The following is a 14,627-nucleotide window of genomic DNA, read 5'->3' on the forward strand; positions in this document are numbered from 1 at the left end:
TCAGCATTTAACACTGTCATCCCCTCTAAGCTAATCTCTAAACTTAGAGCCCTGGACATCAACACCTCACTTTGCAACTGGATTATGGACTTCTGACCAGCAGACCACAGCATGTAAGGTCAGGCCACATCCGCTCCACTACTGTCACGCTCAACACTGGTGTACCACAGGGCTGTGTGCTGAGCCCCTTCCTCTACTCCCTCTTCACCCATGACTGCCGACCTATGTATGGATCAAACTCCGTTATTAAGTTTGCAGATGACACCACGGTGATAGGTCTCATCGACAACAACGATGAGACTGCCTACAGGGAGGAGGTCCAGCATCTGGCCACTTGGTGCACAGAAAATAACCTTCTTTTAAACACCACCAAGACCAAGGAGCTCATTGTGGACTTCAGGAGGGAGAGAAGAGGCTCGCATGATCCCATCCACATCAATGGGATGACTGTGCAGCCTGTTACATCCTTCAAGTTCCTGGGGACCCACATCTCAGAGGACCTGTCCTGGAGCATTAACACCTCCAGCCTGGTCAAGAAGGCTCACCAGCGCCTCTTCTTCTTGAGAACATTAAAAAAGAACCAGCTACCCACTACCATCCTGTTGAACTTTTACCGCTCTACAATAGAGAGCATCCTTACCAGCTGTCTCACAGTGTGGTATGGAAGCTGCACTGTTGCTGAGCGTAAGGCGATGCAGCGGGTGGTGAAAACTGCCCAGCGCATCACAGGGACTCCACTTCCATCCATTGAGGAAATCCAGAGGAAGCACTGTCTGCGTCGAGCTCACAGTATTCTTAAGGACTCCTCACACCCGGCCCACGAACTGTTCTCTCTCCTGCCTTCAGGCAGACGGTTCAGGCTACCACGGACAAGAACCAGCAGACTTAGGAACAGCTTTTTTCCCAGAGCTGTTTCCTTGCTGAACTCCTCTGCCCCCCCCATTCACTCTTGATAATCACTGCACTGCACATATCACTTTGTACTGCACATATCACTTTGTACTGCACATAACCTTATGTATAGCACATATCACTTTATGTATATATATATATAACTTAACTTATTTGAACTGTATCCTGCACTTGCTGCTTATTGCACTTCTGGTTAGACCTAAACTACATTTCGTTGCCCTGTACTTGTACATGTGTAATGACAATAAAGTTGAATCTAATCTAATCTAATCTAATCAGTGGCTCATTTTTAGTTAATGAAAAAGTAGTTCCCTTTTCCGCTGCGAGCAGGGTTTGAGAACCTGCGCAGGATACCAACCCATTGGGAGTTCGATCCCAACGCCTTAACCACTTCGGCCATCGCAGCTTGTTAAATAAAGAAAAAAAAAGCAGCTCTGTGAGAAGGGGCTTGAATTTGCATCAGGAGACCGTCTTGAAGTCAATCATCTGATTGAGACATTTCTTGGCATTTAATGACTGCCATTCAATTGGTGAAGAGGGCAGTTCCTACAAACACTGCAAGCAGTGATCAAGCATGTGCAAGAAGAGACCATTGATAATCAAATCCAACACCTTAACCACTCTGCCATTGCAACTAAATAGTGCTCGTGATTGTTAAAAAAGAGAATAGCTTTCATATTAGTGAACTGGACATCCTGAATGTGAACTTTGAATTCCATACAATCTCACTATAGAAGAGTAAAATGCTTAGACAAATATTATGAGCATTGTTAAAACCAGAAACTTGTTTTTTTCTCAATCAGTTTCAAACTATATGGTAGGATTAAAAATGTATAAGTGAGAACATCATTGGAATTCATTTTTCAGATCACCTGAGATTTGATCTTGAAGTAATGGCAACATAACATTCAAGCCACATATGAATGAGTGGATTACATATTTTGCTTAAGCTTGAAACAATAAGCATGAACACAAGTTCTCACTGAGGCTTGAACTGTGATCAATGGATTTAGAGTGCTGATTGTTAAACGTTAAACCATGGAGCCCACAATAAACATCTTCTTACAGCTTTGAATTGCAAAACACATGCATTTAAATAAACTGCTTTTTGACATTAAGTTAAGGTCCCACCGAGATTTGAACTCGGATCGCTGGATTCAAAGTCCAGCGTGCTAACCATTACACCATGGAACCTACCACTTAAGAAGGCAAGTGATTGTCATTGTGATAAACTGCAGAAAAAACCTGGAGCACACAATGAAATGAGTCCTCTGGGTTTAACCCATCACCCTTAGTGAGTGTTGGGCAGCCATGAAAGGCTTCCGGTGAGCAGACGGTACCTTGAAGTTGCACATTGGTGGTGAACCTAGACTGAATGTCTTCTTACAGCTGTGAATTGCATCAAATGGCTGCTGAACATGCTGGGAACACAAGCATGTCTAGCATACATTTCTTGCTTAAGCGTCCAACAACAAACTTCAGGGTAAGGCCACACTGAGTTTTGAACTCAGGTCATTAGATTCAGAGTGCTAACCATCGCAGCATGGAACCCCATGACGTTTTTACTTAATGAGGTGACTTACCATTTCACCAACAAGAAGACCAGCTCAGTAAGAAAATCCAAACCACAGCCAGGCTTTTTCCATGAATTCAAGAAGAACAAGTATGTGAACGGGCTTTGAACCGGAACAAGGAGATCCCATTGGCTTAAAGGGCAGACTCCCTAAGCACGTAGACGTCAAAAACAAAGACGAGACAAAAGTGCAACTGTTAAGCTATTAATTCTTTTAGAAAGGCGTTCATTTAAAGATATTAGTGGCTGATACATGCAAAGTTAGTGAAACAACATAAGTGAATGATTCCAAGAGGCATCAGTGGCTCATTTTTAGTTAATGAAAAAGTAGTTCCCTTTTCCGCTGCGAGCAGGGTTTGAACCTGCGCAGGGAGACCCCATTGGATTTCGAGTCCAACGCCTTAACCACTCGGCCATCGCAGCTTTTAAATAAAGAAAAAAAAAGCAACTCTGTGAGAAGGGGCTTGAATTTGCATCAGGAGACCGTCTTGAAGTCAATCATCTGATTGAGACATTTCTTGGCATTTTAATGACTGCCATTCAATTGGTGAAGAGGGCAGTTCCTACAAACACTGCAAGCAGTGATCAAGCATGTGCAAGAAGAGACCATTGATAATCAAATCCAACACCTTAACCACTCTGCCATTGCAACTAAATAGTGCTCGTGATTGTTTAAAAAAGAGAATAGCTTTCATATTAGTGAACTGGACATCCTGAATGTGAACTTTGAATTCCATACAATCTCACTATAGAAGAGTAAAATGCTTAGACAAATATTATGAGCATTGTTAAAACCAGAAACTTGTTTTTTTCTCAATCAGTTTCAAACTATATGGTAGGATTAAAAATGTATAAGTGAGAACATCATTGGAATTCATTTTTCAGATCACCTGAGATTTGATCTTGAAGTAATGGCAACATAACATTCAAGCCACATATGAATGAGTGGATTACATATTTTGCTTAAGCTTGAAACAATAAGCATGAACACAAGTTCTCACTGAGGCTTGAACTGTGATCAATGGATTTAGAGTGCTGATTGTTAAACGTTAAACCATGGAGCCCACAATAAACATCTTCTTACAGCTTTGAATTGCAAAACACATGCATTTAAATAAACTGCTTTTTGACATTAAGTTAAGGTCCCACCGAGATTTGAACTCGGATCGCTGGATTCAAAGTCCAGCGTGCTAACCATTACACCATGGAACCTACCCCTTAAGCAGGCAAGTGATTGTCATTGTGATAAACTTCAGAAAAAACCTGGAGCACACGCTGAAATGAGTCCTCTGGGTTTAACCCATCACCCTTAGTGAGTGTTGGGCAGCCATGAAAGGCTTCCGGTGAGCAGACGGTACCTTGAAGTTGCACATTGGTGGTGAACCTAGACTGAATGTCTTCTTACAGCTGTGAATTGCATCAAATGGCTGCTGAACATGCTGGGAACACAAGCATGTCTAGCATACATTTCTTGCTTAAGCGTCCAACAACAAACTTCAGGGTAAGGCCACACTGAGTTTTAAACTCAGGTCATTAGATTCAGAGTGCTAACCATCGCAGCATGGAACCCCATGACGTTTTTACTTAATGAGGTGACTTACCTATTTCACCAACAAGAAGACCAGCTCAGTAAGAAAATCCAAACCACAGCCAGGCTTTTTCCATGAATTCAAGAAGAACAAGTATGTGAACGGGCTTTGAACCGGAACAAGGAGATCCCATTGGCTTAAAGGGCCCTAAGCACGTAGACGTCAAAAACAAAGACGAGACAAAAGTGCAACTGTTAAGCTATTAATTCTTTTAGAAAGGCGTTCATTTAAACATATTAGTGGCTGATACATGCAAAGTTAGTGAAACAACATAAGTGAATGATTCCAAGAGGCATCAGTGGCTCATTTTTAGTTAATGAAAAAGTAGTTCCCTTTTCCGCTGCGAGCAGGGTTTGAACCTGCGCAGGGAGACCCCATTGGATTTCGAGTCCAACGCCTTAACCACTCGGCCATCGCAGCTTTTAAATAAAGAAAAAAAAAGCAACTCTGTGAGAAGGGGCTTGAATTTGCATCAGGAGACCGTCTTGAAGTCAATCATCTGATTGAGACATTTCTTGGCATTTTAATGACTGCCATTCAATTGGTGAAGAGGGCAGTTCCTACAAACACTGCAAGCAGTGATCAAGCATGTGCAAGAAGAGACCATTGATAATCAAATCCAACACCTTAACCACTCTGCCATTGCAACTAAATAGTGCTCGTGATTGTTTAAAAAAGAGAATAGCTTTCATATTAGTGAACTGGACATCCTGAATGTGAACTTTGAATTCCATACAATCTCACTATAGAAGAGTAAAATGCTTAGACAAATATTATGAGCATTGTTAAAACCAGAAACTTGTTTTTTTCTCAATCAGTTTCAAACTATATGGTAGGATTAAAAATGTATAAGTGAGAACATCATTGGAATTCATTTTTCAGATCACCTGAGATTTGATCTTGAATTAATGGCAACATAACATTCAAGCCACATATGAATGAGTGGATTACATATTTTGCTTAAGCTTGAAACAATAAGCATGAACACAAGTTCTCACTGAGGCTTGAACTGTGATCAATGGATTTAGAGTGCTGATTGTTAAACGTTAAACCATGGAGCCCACAATAAACATCTTCTTACAGCTTTGAATTGCAAAACACATGCATTTAAATAAACTGCTTTTTGACATTAAGTTAAGGTCCCACCGAGATTTGAACTCGGATCGCTGGATTCAAAGTCCAGCGTGCTAACCATTACACCATGGAACCTACCACTTAAGCAGGCAAGTGATTGTCATTGTGATAAACTGCAGAAAAAACCTGGAGCACACGCTGAAATGAGTCCTCTGGGTTTAACCCATCACCCTTAGTGAGTGTTGGGCAGCCATGAAAGGCTTCCGGTGAGCAGACGGTACCTTGAAGTTGCACATTGGTGGTGAACCTAGACTGAATGTCTTCTTACAGCTGTGAATTGCATCAAATGGCTGCTGAACATGCTGGGAACACAAGCATGTCTAGCATACATTTCTTGCTTAAGCGTCCAACAACAAACTTCAGGGTAAGGCCACACTGAGTTTTGAACTCAGGTCATTAGATTCAGAGTGCTAACCATCGCAGCATGGAACCCCATGACGTTTTTACTTAATGAGGTGACTTACTATTTCACCAACAAGAAGACCAGCTCAGTAAGAAAATCCAAACCACAGCCAGGCTTTTTCCATGAATTCAAGAAGAACAAGTATGTGAACGGGCTTTGAACCGGAACAAGGAGATCCCATTGGCTTAAAGGGCAGACTCCCTAAGCACGTAGACGTCAAAAACAAAGACGAGACAAAAGTGCAACTGTTAAGCTATTAATTCTTTTAGAAAGGCGTTCATTTAAACATATTAGTGGCTGATACATGCAAAGTTAGTGAAACAACATAAGTGAATGATTCCAAGAGGCATCAGTGGCTCATTTTTAGTTAATGAAAAAGTAGTTCCCTTTTCCGCTGCGAGCAGGGTTTGAACCTGCGCAGGGAGACCCCATTGGATTTCGAGTCCAACGCCTTAACCACTCGGCCATCGCAGCTTTTAAATAAAGAAAAAAAAAGCAACTCTGTGAGAAGGGGCTTGAATTTGCATCAGGAGACCGTCTTGAAGTCAATCATCTGATTGAGACATTTCTTGGCATTTTAATGACTGCTATTCAATTGGTGAAGAGGGCAGTTCCTACAAACACTGCAAGCAGTGATCAAGCATGTGCAAGAAGAGACCATTGATAATCAAATCCAACACCTTAACCACTCTGCCATTGCAACTAAATAGTGCTTGTGATTGTTTAAAAAAGAGAATAGCTTTCATATTAGTGAACTGGACATCCTGAATGTGAACTTTGAATTCCATACAATCTCACTATAGAAGAGTAAAATGCTTAGACAAATATTATGAGCATTGTTAAAACCAGAAACTTGTTTTTTTCTCAATCAGTTTCAAACTATATGGTAGGATTAAAAATGTATAAGTGAGAACATCATTGGAATTAATTTTTCAGATCACCTGAGATTTGATCTTGAATTAATGGCAACATAACATTCAAGCCACATATGAATGAGTGGATTACATATTTTGCTTAAGCTTGAAACAATAAGCATGAACACAAGTTCTCACTGAGGCTTGAACTGTGATCAATGGATTTAGAGTGCTGATTGTTAAACGTTAAACCATGGAGCCCACAATAAACATCTTCTTACAGCTTTGAATTGCAAAACACATGCATTTAAATAAACTGCTTTTTGACATTAAGTTAAGGTCCCACCGAGATTTGAACTCGGATCGCTGGATTCAAAGTCCAGCGTGCTAACCATTACACCATGGAACCTACCCTTAAACATGCAAGTGATTGTCATTGTGATAAACTGCAGAAAAAACCTGGAGCACATGCTGAAATGAGTCCTCTGGGTTTAACCCATCACCCTTAGTGAGTGTTGGGCAGCCATGAAAGGCTTCCGGTGAGCAGACGGTACCTTGAAGTTGCACATTGGTGGTGAACCTAGACTGAATGTCTTCTTACAGCTGTGAATTGCATCAAATGGCTGCTGAACATGCTGGGAACACAAGCATGTCTAGCATACATTTCTTGCTTAAGCGTCCAACAACAAACTTCAGGGTAAGGCCACACTGAGTTTTGAACTCAGGTCATTAGATTCAGAGTGCTAACCATCGCAGCATGGAACCCCATGACGTTTTTACTTAATGAGGTGACTTACCTATTTCACCAACAAGAAGACCAGCTCAGTAAGAAAATCCAAACCACAGCCAGGCTTTTTCCATGAATTCAAGAAGAACAAGTATGTGAACGGGCTTTGAACCGGAACAAGGAGATCCCATTGGCTTAAAGGGCAGACTCCCTAAGCACGTAGACGTCAAAAACAAAGACGAGACAAAAGTGCAACTGTTAAGCTATTAATTCTTTTAGAAAGGCGTTCATTTAAAGATATTAGTGGCTGATACATGCAAAGTTAGTGAAACAACATAAGTGAATGATTCCAAGAGGCATCAGTGGCTCATTTTTAGTTAATGAAAAAGTAGTTCCCTTTTCCACTGCGAGCAGGGTTTGAACCTGCGCAGGGAGACCCCATTGGATTTCGAGTCCAACGCCTTAACCACTCGGCCATCGCAGCTTTTAAATAAAGAAAAAAAAAGCAACTCTGTGAGAAGGGGCTTGAATTTGCATCAGGAGACCCTCTTGAAGTCAATCATCTGATTGAGACATTTCTTGGCATTTTAATGACTGCCATTCAATTGGTGAAGAGGGCAGTTCCTACAAACACTGCAAGCAGTGATCAAGCATGTGCAAGAAGAGACCATTGATAATCAAATCCAACACCTTAACCACTCTGCCATTGCAACTAAATAGTGCTCGTGATTGTTTAAAAAAGAGAATAGCTTTCATATTAGTGAACTGGACATCCTGAATGTGAACTTTGAATTCCATACAATCTCACTATAGAAGAGTAAAATGCTTAGACAAATATTATGAGCATTGTTAAAACCAGAAACTTGTTTTTTTCTCAATCAGTTTCAAACTATATGGTAGGATTAAAAATGTATAAGTGAGAACATCATTGGAATTCATTTTTCAGATCACCTGAGATTTGATCTTGAATTAATGGCAACATAACATTCAAGCCACATATGAATGAGTGGATTACATATTTTGCTTAAGCTTGAAACAATAAGCATGAACACAAGTTCTCACTGAGGCTTGAACTGTGATCAATGGATTTAGAGTGCTGATTGTTAAACGTTAAACCATGGAGCCCACAATAAACATCTTCTTACAGCTTTGAATTGCAAAACACATGCATTTAAATAAACTGCTTTTTGACATTAAGTTAAGGTCCCACCGAGATTTGAACTCGGATCGCTGGATTCAAAGTCCAGCGTGCTAACCATTACACCATGGAACCTACCACTTAAGCAGGCAAGTGATTGTCATTGTGATAAACTGCAGAAAAAACCTGGAGCACACAATGAAATGAGTCCTCTGGGTTTAACCCATCACCCTTAGTGAGTGTTGGGCAGCCATGAAAGGCTTCCGGTGAGCAGACGGTACCTTGAAGTTGCACATTGGTGGTGAACCTAGACTGAATGTCTTCTTACAGCTGTGAATTGCATCAAATGGCTGCTGAACATGCTGGGAACACAAGCATGTCTAGCATACATTTCTTGCTTAAGCGTCCAACAACAAACTTCAGGGTAAGGCCACACTGAGTTTTGAACTCAGGTCATTAGATTCAGAGTTCTAACCATCGCAGCATGGAACCCCATGACGTTTTTACTTAATGAGGTGACTTACCATTTCACCAACAAGAAGACCAGCTCAGTAAGAAAATCCAAACCACAGCCAGGCTTTTTCCATGAATTCAAGAAGAACAAGTATGTGAACGGGCTTTGAACCGGAACAAGGAGATCCCATTGGCTTAAAGGGCAGACTCCCTAAGCACGTAGACGTCAAAAACAAAGACGAGACAAAAGTGCAACTGTTAAGCTATTAATTCTTTTAGAAAGGCGTTCATTTAAAGATATTAGTGGCTGATACATGCAAAGTTAGTGAAACAACATAAGTGAATGATTCCAAGAGGCATCAGTGGCTAATTTTTAGTTAATGAAAAAGTAGTTCCCTTTTCCGCTGCGAGCAGGGTTTGAACCTGCGCAGGGAGACCCCATTGGATTTCGAGTCCAACGCCTTAACCACTCGGCCATCGCAGCTTTTAAATAAAGAAAAAAAAAGCAACTCTGTGAGAAGGGGCTTGAATTTGCATCAGGAGACCCTCTTGAAGTCAATCATCTGATTGAGACATTTCTTGGCATTTTAATGACTGCCATTCAATTGGTGAAGAGGGCAGTTCCTACAAACACTGCAAGCAGTGATCAAGCATGTGCAAGAAGAGACCATTGATAATCAAATCCAACACCTTAACCACTCTGCCATTGCAACTAAATAGTGCTCGTGATTGTTTAAAAAAGAGAATAGCTTTCATATTAGTGAACTGGACATCCTGAATGTGAACTTTGAATTCCATACAATCTCACTATAGAAGAGTAAAATGCTTAGACAAATATTATGAGCATTGTTAAAACCAGAAACTTGTTTTTTTCTCAATCAGTTTCAAACTATATGGTAGGATTAAAAATGTATAAGTGAGAACATCATTGGAATTCATTTTTCAGATCACCTGAGATTTGATCTTGAATTAATGGCAACATAACATTCAAGCCACATATGAATGAGTGGATTACATATTTTGCTTAAGCTTGAAACAATAAGCATGAACACAAGTTCTCACTGAGGCTTGAACTGTGATCAATGGATTTAGAGTGCTGATTGTTAAACGTTAAACCATGGAGCCCACAATAAACATCTTCTTACAGCTTTGAATTGCAAAACACATGCATTTAAATAAACTGCTTTTTGACATTAAGTTAAGGTCCCACCGAGATTTGAACTCGGATCGCTGGATTCAAAGTCCAGCGTGCTAACCATTACACCATGGAACCTACCCCTTAAGCACGCAAGTGATTGTCATTGTGATAAACTGCAGAAAAAACCTGGAGCACATGCTGAAATGAGTCCTCTGGGTTTAACCCATCACCCTTAGTGAGTGTTGGGCAGCCATGAAAGGCTTCCGGTGAGCAGACGGTACCTTGAAGTTGCACATTGGTGGTGAACCTAGACTGAATGTCTTCTTACAGCTGTGAATTGCATCAAATGGCTGCTGAACATGCTGGGAACACAAGCATGTCTAGCATACATTTCTTGCTTAAGCGTCCAACAACAAACTTCAGGGTAAGGCCACACTGAGTTTTGAACTCAGGTCATTAGATTCAGAGTGCTAACCATCGCAGCATGGAACCCCATGACGTTTTTACTTAATGAGGTGACTTACTATTTCACCAACAAGAAGACCAGCTCAGTAAGAAAATCCAAACCACAGCCAGGCTTTTTCCATGAATTCAAGAAGAACAAGTATGTGAACGGGCTTTGAACCGGAACAAGGAGATCCCATTGGCTTAAAGGGCAGACTCCCTAAGCACGTAGACGTCAAAAACAAAGACGAGACAAAAGTGCAACTGTTAAGCTATTAATTCTTTTAGAAAGGCGTTCATTTAAAGATATTAGTGGCTGATACATGCAAAGTTAGTGAAACAACATAAGTGAATGATTCCAAGAGGCATCAGTGGCTCATTTTTAGTTAATGAAAAAGTAGTTCCCTTTTCCGCTGCGAGCAGGGTTTGAACCTGCGCAGGGAGACCCCATTGGATTTCGAGTCCAACGCCTTAACCACTCGGCCATCGCAGCTTTTAAATAAAGAAAAAAAAAGCAACTCTGTGAGAAGGGGCTTGAATTTGCATCAGGAGACCCTCTTGAAGTCAATCATCTGATTGAGACATTTCTTGGCATTTTAATGACTGCCATTCAATTGGTGAAGAGGGCAGTTCCTACAAACACTGCAAGCAGTGATCAAGCATGTGCAAGAAGAGACCATTGATAATCAAATCCAACACCTTAACCACTCTGCCATTGCAACTAAATAGTGCTCGTGATTGTTTAAAAAAGAGAATAGCTTTCATATTAGTGAACTGGACATCCTGAATGTGAACTTTGAATTCCATACAATCTCACTATAGAAGAGTAAAATGCTTAGACAAATATTATGAGCATTGTTAAAACCAGAAACTTGTTTTTTTCTCAATCAGTTTCAAACTATATGGTAGGATTAAAAATGTATAAGTGAGAACATCATTGGAATTCATTTTTCAGATCACCTGAGATTTGATCTTGAATTAATGGCAACATAACATTCAAGCCACATATGAATGAGTGGATTACATATTTTGCTTAAGCTTGAAACAATAAGCATGAACACAAGTTCTCACTGAGGCTTGAACTGTGATCAATGGATTTAGAGTGCTGATTGTTAAACGTTAAACCATGGAGCCCACAATAAACATCTTCTTACAGCTTTGAATTGCAAAACACATGCATTTAAATAAACTGCTTTTTGACATTAAGTTAAGGTCCCACCGAGATTTGAACTCGGATCGCTGGATTCAAAGTCCAGCGTGCTAACCATTACACCATGGAACCTACCACTTAAGCAGGCAAGTGATTGTCATTGTGATAAACTGCAGAAAAAACCTGGAGCACACAATGAAATGAGTCCTCTGGGTTTAACCCATCACCCTTAGTGAGTGTTGGGCAGCCATGAAAGGCTTCCGGTGAGCAGACGGTACCTTGAAGTTGCACATTGGTGGTGAACCTAGACTGAATGTCTTCTTACAGCTGTGAATTGCATCAAATGGCTGCTGAACATGCTGGGAACACAAGCATGTCTAGCATACATTTCTTGCTTAAGCGTCCAACAACAAACTTCAGGGTAAGGCCACACTGAGTTTTAAACTCAGGTCATTAGATTCAGAGTGCTAACCATCGCAGCATGGAACCCCATGACGTTTTTACTTAATGAGGTGACTTACTATTTCACCAACAAGAAGACCAGCTCAGTAAGAAAATCCAAACCACAGCCAGGCTTTTCCATGAATTCAAGAAGAACAAGTATGTGAACGGGCTTTGAACCGGAACAAGGAGATCCCATTGGCTTAAAGGGCAGACTCCCTAAGCACGTAGACGTCAAAAACAAAGACGAGACAAAAGTGCAACTGTTAAGCTATTAATTCTTTTAGAAAGGCGTTCATTTAAACATATTAGTGGCTGATAGATGCAAAGTTAGTGAAACAGCATAAGTGAATGATTCCAAGAGGCATCAGTGGCTCATTTTTAGTTAATGAAAAAGTAGTTCCCTTTTCCGCTGCGAGCAGGGTTTGAACCTGCGCAGGGAGACCCCATTGGATTTCGAGTCCAACGCCTTAACCACTCGGCCATCGCAGCTTTTAAATAAAGAAAAAAAAAGCAACTCTGTGAGAAGGGGCTTGAATTTGCATCAGGAGACCGTCTTGAAGTCAATCATCTGATTGAGACATTTCTTGGCATTTTAATGACTGCCATTCAATTGGTGAAGAGGGCAGTTCCTACAAACACTGCAAGCAGTGATCAAGCATGTGCAAGAAGAGACCATTGATAATCAAATCCAACACCTTAACCACTCTGCCATTGCAACTAAATAGTGCTCGTGATTGTTTAAAAAAGAGAATAGCTTTCATATTAGTGAACTGGACATCCTGAATGTGAACTTTGAATTCCATACAATCTCACTATAGAAGAGTAAAATGCTTAGACAAATATTATGAGCATTGTTAAAACCAGAAACTTGTTTTTTTCTCAATCAGTTTCAAACTATATGGTAGGATTAAAAATGTATAAGTGAGAACATCATTGGAATTAATTTTTCAGATCACCTGAGATTTGATCTTGAATTAATGGCAACATAACATTCAAGCCACATATGAATGAGTGGATTACATATTTTGCTTAAGCTTGAAACAATAAGCATGAACACAAGTTCTCACTGAGGCTTGAACTGTGATCAATGGATTTAGAGTGCTGATTGTTAAACGTTAAACCATGGAGCCCACAATAAACATCTTCTTACAGCTTTGAATTGCAAAACACATGCATTTAAATAAACTGCTTTTTGACATTAAGTTAAGGTCCCACCGAGATTTGAACTCGGATCGCTGGATTCAAAGTCCAGCGTGCTAACCATTACACCATGGAACCTACCACTTAAGACAGGCAAGTGATTGTCATTGTGATAAACTGCAGAAAAAACCTGGAGCACATGCTGAAATGAGTCCTCTGGGTTTAACCCATCACCCTTAGTGAGTGTTGGGCAGCCATGAAAGGCTTCCGGTGAGCAGACGGTACCTTGAAGTTGCACATTGGTGGTGAACCTAGACTGAATGTCTTCTTACAGCTGTGAATTGCATCAAATGGCTGCTGAACATGCTGGGAACACAAGCATGTCTAGCATACATTTCTTGCTTAAGCGTCCAACAACAAACTTCAGGGTAAGGCCACACTGAGTTTTGAACTCAGGTCATTAGATTCAGAGTGCTAACCATCGCAGCATGGAACCCCATGACGTTTTTACTTAATGAGGTGACTTACTATTTCACCAACAAGAAGACCAGCTCAGTAAGAAAATCCAAACCACAGCCAGGCTTTTCCATGAATTCAAGAAGAACAAGTATGTGAACGGGCTTTGAACCGGAACAAGGAGATCCCATTGGCTTAAAGGGCAGACTCCCTAAGCACGTAGACGTCAAAAACAAAGACGAGACAAAAGTGCAACTGTTAAGCTATTAATTCTTTTAGAAAGGCGTTCATTTAAACATATTAGTGGCTGATACATGCAAAGTTAGTGAAACAACATAAGTGAATGATTCCAAGAGGCATCAGTGGCTCATTTTTAGTTAATGAAAAAGTAGTTCCCTTTTCCGCTGCGAGCAGGGTTTGAACCTGCGCAGGGAGACCCCATTGGATTTCGAGTCCAACGCCTTAACCACTCGGCCATCGCAGCTTTTAAATAAAGAAAAAAAAAGCAACTCTGTGAGAAGGGGCTTGAATTTGCATCAGGAGACCGTCTTGAAGTCAATCATCTGATTGAGACATTTCTTGGCATTTTAATGACTGCCATTCAATTGGTGAAGAGGGCAGTTCCTACAAACACTGCAAGCAGTGATCAAGCATGTGCAAGAAGAGACCATTGATAATCAAATCCAACACCTTAACCACTCTGCCATTGCAACTAAATAGTGCTCGTGATTGTTTAAAAAAGAGAATAGCTTTCATATTAGTGAACTGGACATCCTGAATGTGAACTTTGAATTCCATACAATCTCACTATAGAAGAGTAAAATGCTTAGACAAATATTATGAGCATTGTTAAAACCAGAAACTTGTTTTTTTCTCAATCAGTTTCAAACTATATGGTAGGATTAAAAATGTATAAGTGAGAACATCATTGGAATTCATTTTTCAGATCACCTGAGATTTGATCTTGAATTAATGGCAACATAACATTCAAGCCACATATGAATGAGTGGATTACATATTTTGCTTAAGCTTGAAACAATAAGCATGAACACAAGTTCTCACTGAGGCTTGA

The 14,627-nt window shown here is 40.4% G+C and overlaps 16 non-coding genes across 16 annotated transcripts; all 16 read right to left on the minus strand.

Moving 5' to 3' along the window:
* Nucleotides 1-2,034: 2,034 nt before the first annotated feature.
* On the minus strand, nt 2,035-2,106 carry trnaq-uug (transfer RNA glutamine (anticodon UUG)). Its single transcript has one exon. It is a non-coding gene; the product is annotated as a tRNA-Gln (tRNA).
* A 720-nt stretch (nt 2,107-2,826) lies between these two features.
* trnas-cga (transfer RNA serine (anticodon CGA)) lies at nt 2,827-2,908 on the minus strand. The gene has a single exon. It is a non-coding gene; the product is annotated as a tRNA-Ser (tRNA).
* Nucleotides 2,909-3,625: 717 nt separating this feature from the next.
* Nucleotides 3,626-3,697, minus strand: trnaq-uug (transfer RNA glutamine (anticodon UUG)). The gene has a single exon. It is a non-coding gene; the product is annotated as a tRNA-Gln (tRNA).
* A 715-nt stretch (nt 3,698-4,412) lies between these two features.
* Nucleotides 4,413-4,494, minus strand: trnas-cga (transfer RNA serine (anticodon CGA)). The gene has a single exon. It is a non-coding gene; the product is annotated as a tRNA-Ser (tRNA).
* A 717-nt stretch (nt 4,495-5,211) lies between these two features.
* Nucleotides 5,212-5,283, minus strand: trnaq-uug (transfer RNA glutamine (anticodon UUG)). The gene has a single exon. It is a non-coding gene; the product is annotated as a tRNA-Gln (tRNA).
* A 720-nt stretch (nt 5,284-6,003) lies between these two features.
* Nucleotides 6,004-6,085, minus strand: trnas-cga (transfer RNA serine (anticodon CGA)). Its single transcript has one exon. It is a non-coding gene; the product is annotated as a tRNA-Ser (tRNA).
* Nucleotides 6,086-6,802: 717 nt separating this feature from the next.
* trnaq-uug (transfer RNA glutamine (anticodon UUG)) lies at nt 6,803-6,874 on the minus strand. Its single transcript has one exon. It is a non-coding gene; the product is annotated as a tRNA-Gln (tRNA).
* A 720-nt stretch (nt 6,875-7,594) lies between these two features.
* Nucleotides 7,595-7,676, minus strand: trnas-cga (transfer RNA serine (anticodon CGA)). The gene has a single exon. It is a non-coding gene; the product is annotated as a tRNA-Ser (tRNA).
* A 717-nt stretch (nt 7,677-8,393) lies between these two features.
* Nucleotides 8,394-8,465, minus strand: trnaq-uug (transfer RNA glutamine (anticodon UUG)). The gene has a single exon. It is a non-coding gene; the product is annotated as a tRNA-Gln (tRNA).
* Nucleotides 8,466-9,185: 720 nt separating this feature from the next.
* On the minus strand, nt 9,186-9,267 carry trnas-cga (transfer RNA serine (anticodon CGA)). Its single transcript has one exon. It is a non-coding gene; the product is annotated as a tRNA-Ser (tRNA).
* Nucleotides 9,268-9,984: 717 nt separating this feature from the next.
* Nucleotides 9,985-10,056, minus strand: trnaq-uug (transfer RNA glutamine (anticodon UUG)). The gene has a single exon. It is a non-coding gene; the product is annotated as a tRNA-Gln (tRNA).
* Nucleotides 10,057-10,776: 720 nt separating this feature from the next.
* On the minus strand, nt 10,777-10,858 carry trnas-cga (transfer RNA serine (anticodon CGA)). Its single transcript has one exon. It is a non-coding gene; the product is annotated as a tRNA-Ser (tRNA).
* A 717-nt stretch (nt 10,859-11,575) lies between these two features.
* trnaq-uug (transfer RNA glutamine (anticodon UUG)) lies at nt 11,576-11,647 on the minus strand. The gene has a single exon. It is a non-coding gene; the product is annotated as a tRNA-Gln (tRNA).
* Nucleotides 11,648-12,366: 719 nt separating this feature from the next.
* trnas-cga (transfer RNA serine (anticodon CGA)) lies at nt 12,367-12,448 on the minus strand. The gene has a single exon. It is a non-coding gene; the product is annotated as a tRNA-Ser (tRNA).
* Nucleotides 12,449-13,165: 717 nt separating this feature from the next.
* Nucleotides 13,166-13,237, minus strand: trnaq-uug (transfer RNA glutamine (anticodon UUG)). Its single transcript has one exon. It is a non-coding gene; the product is annotated as a tRNA-Gln (tRNA).
* A 720-nt stretch (nt 13,238-13,957) lies between these two features.
* trnas-cga (transfer RNA serine (anticodon CGA)) lies at nt 13,958-14,039 on the minus strand. Its single transcript has one exon. It is a non-coding gene; the product is annotated as a tRNA-Ser (tRNA).
* Nucleotides 14,040-14,627: the final 588 nt, after the last annotated feature.

The sequence above is a fragment of the Denticeps clupeoides genome, chromosome 4 (assembly GCF_900700375.1).
Source record: "Denticeps clupeoides chromosome 4, fDenClu1.1, whole genome shotgun sequence".
Classification (NCBI taxonomy): domain Eukaryota; kingdom Metazoa; phylum Chordata; class Actinopteri; order Clupeiformes; family Denticipitidae; genus Denticeps; species Denticeps clupeoides.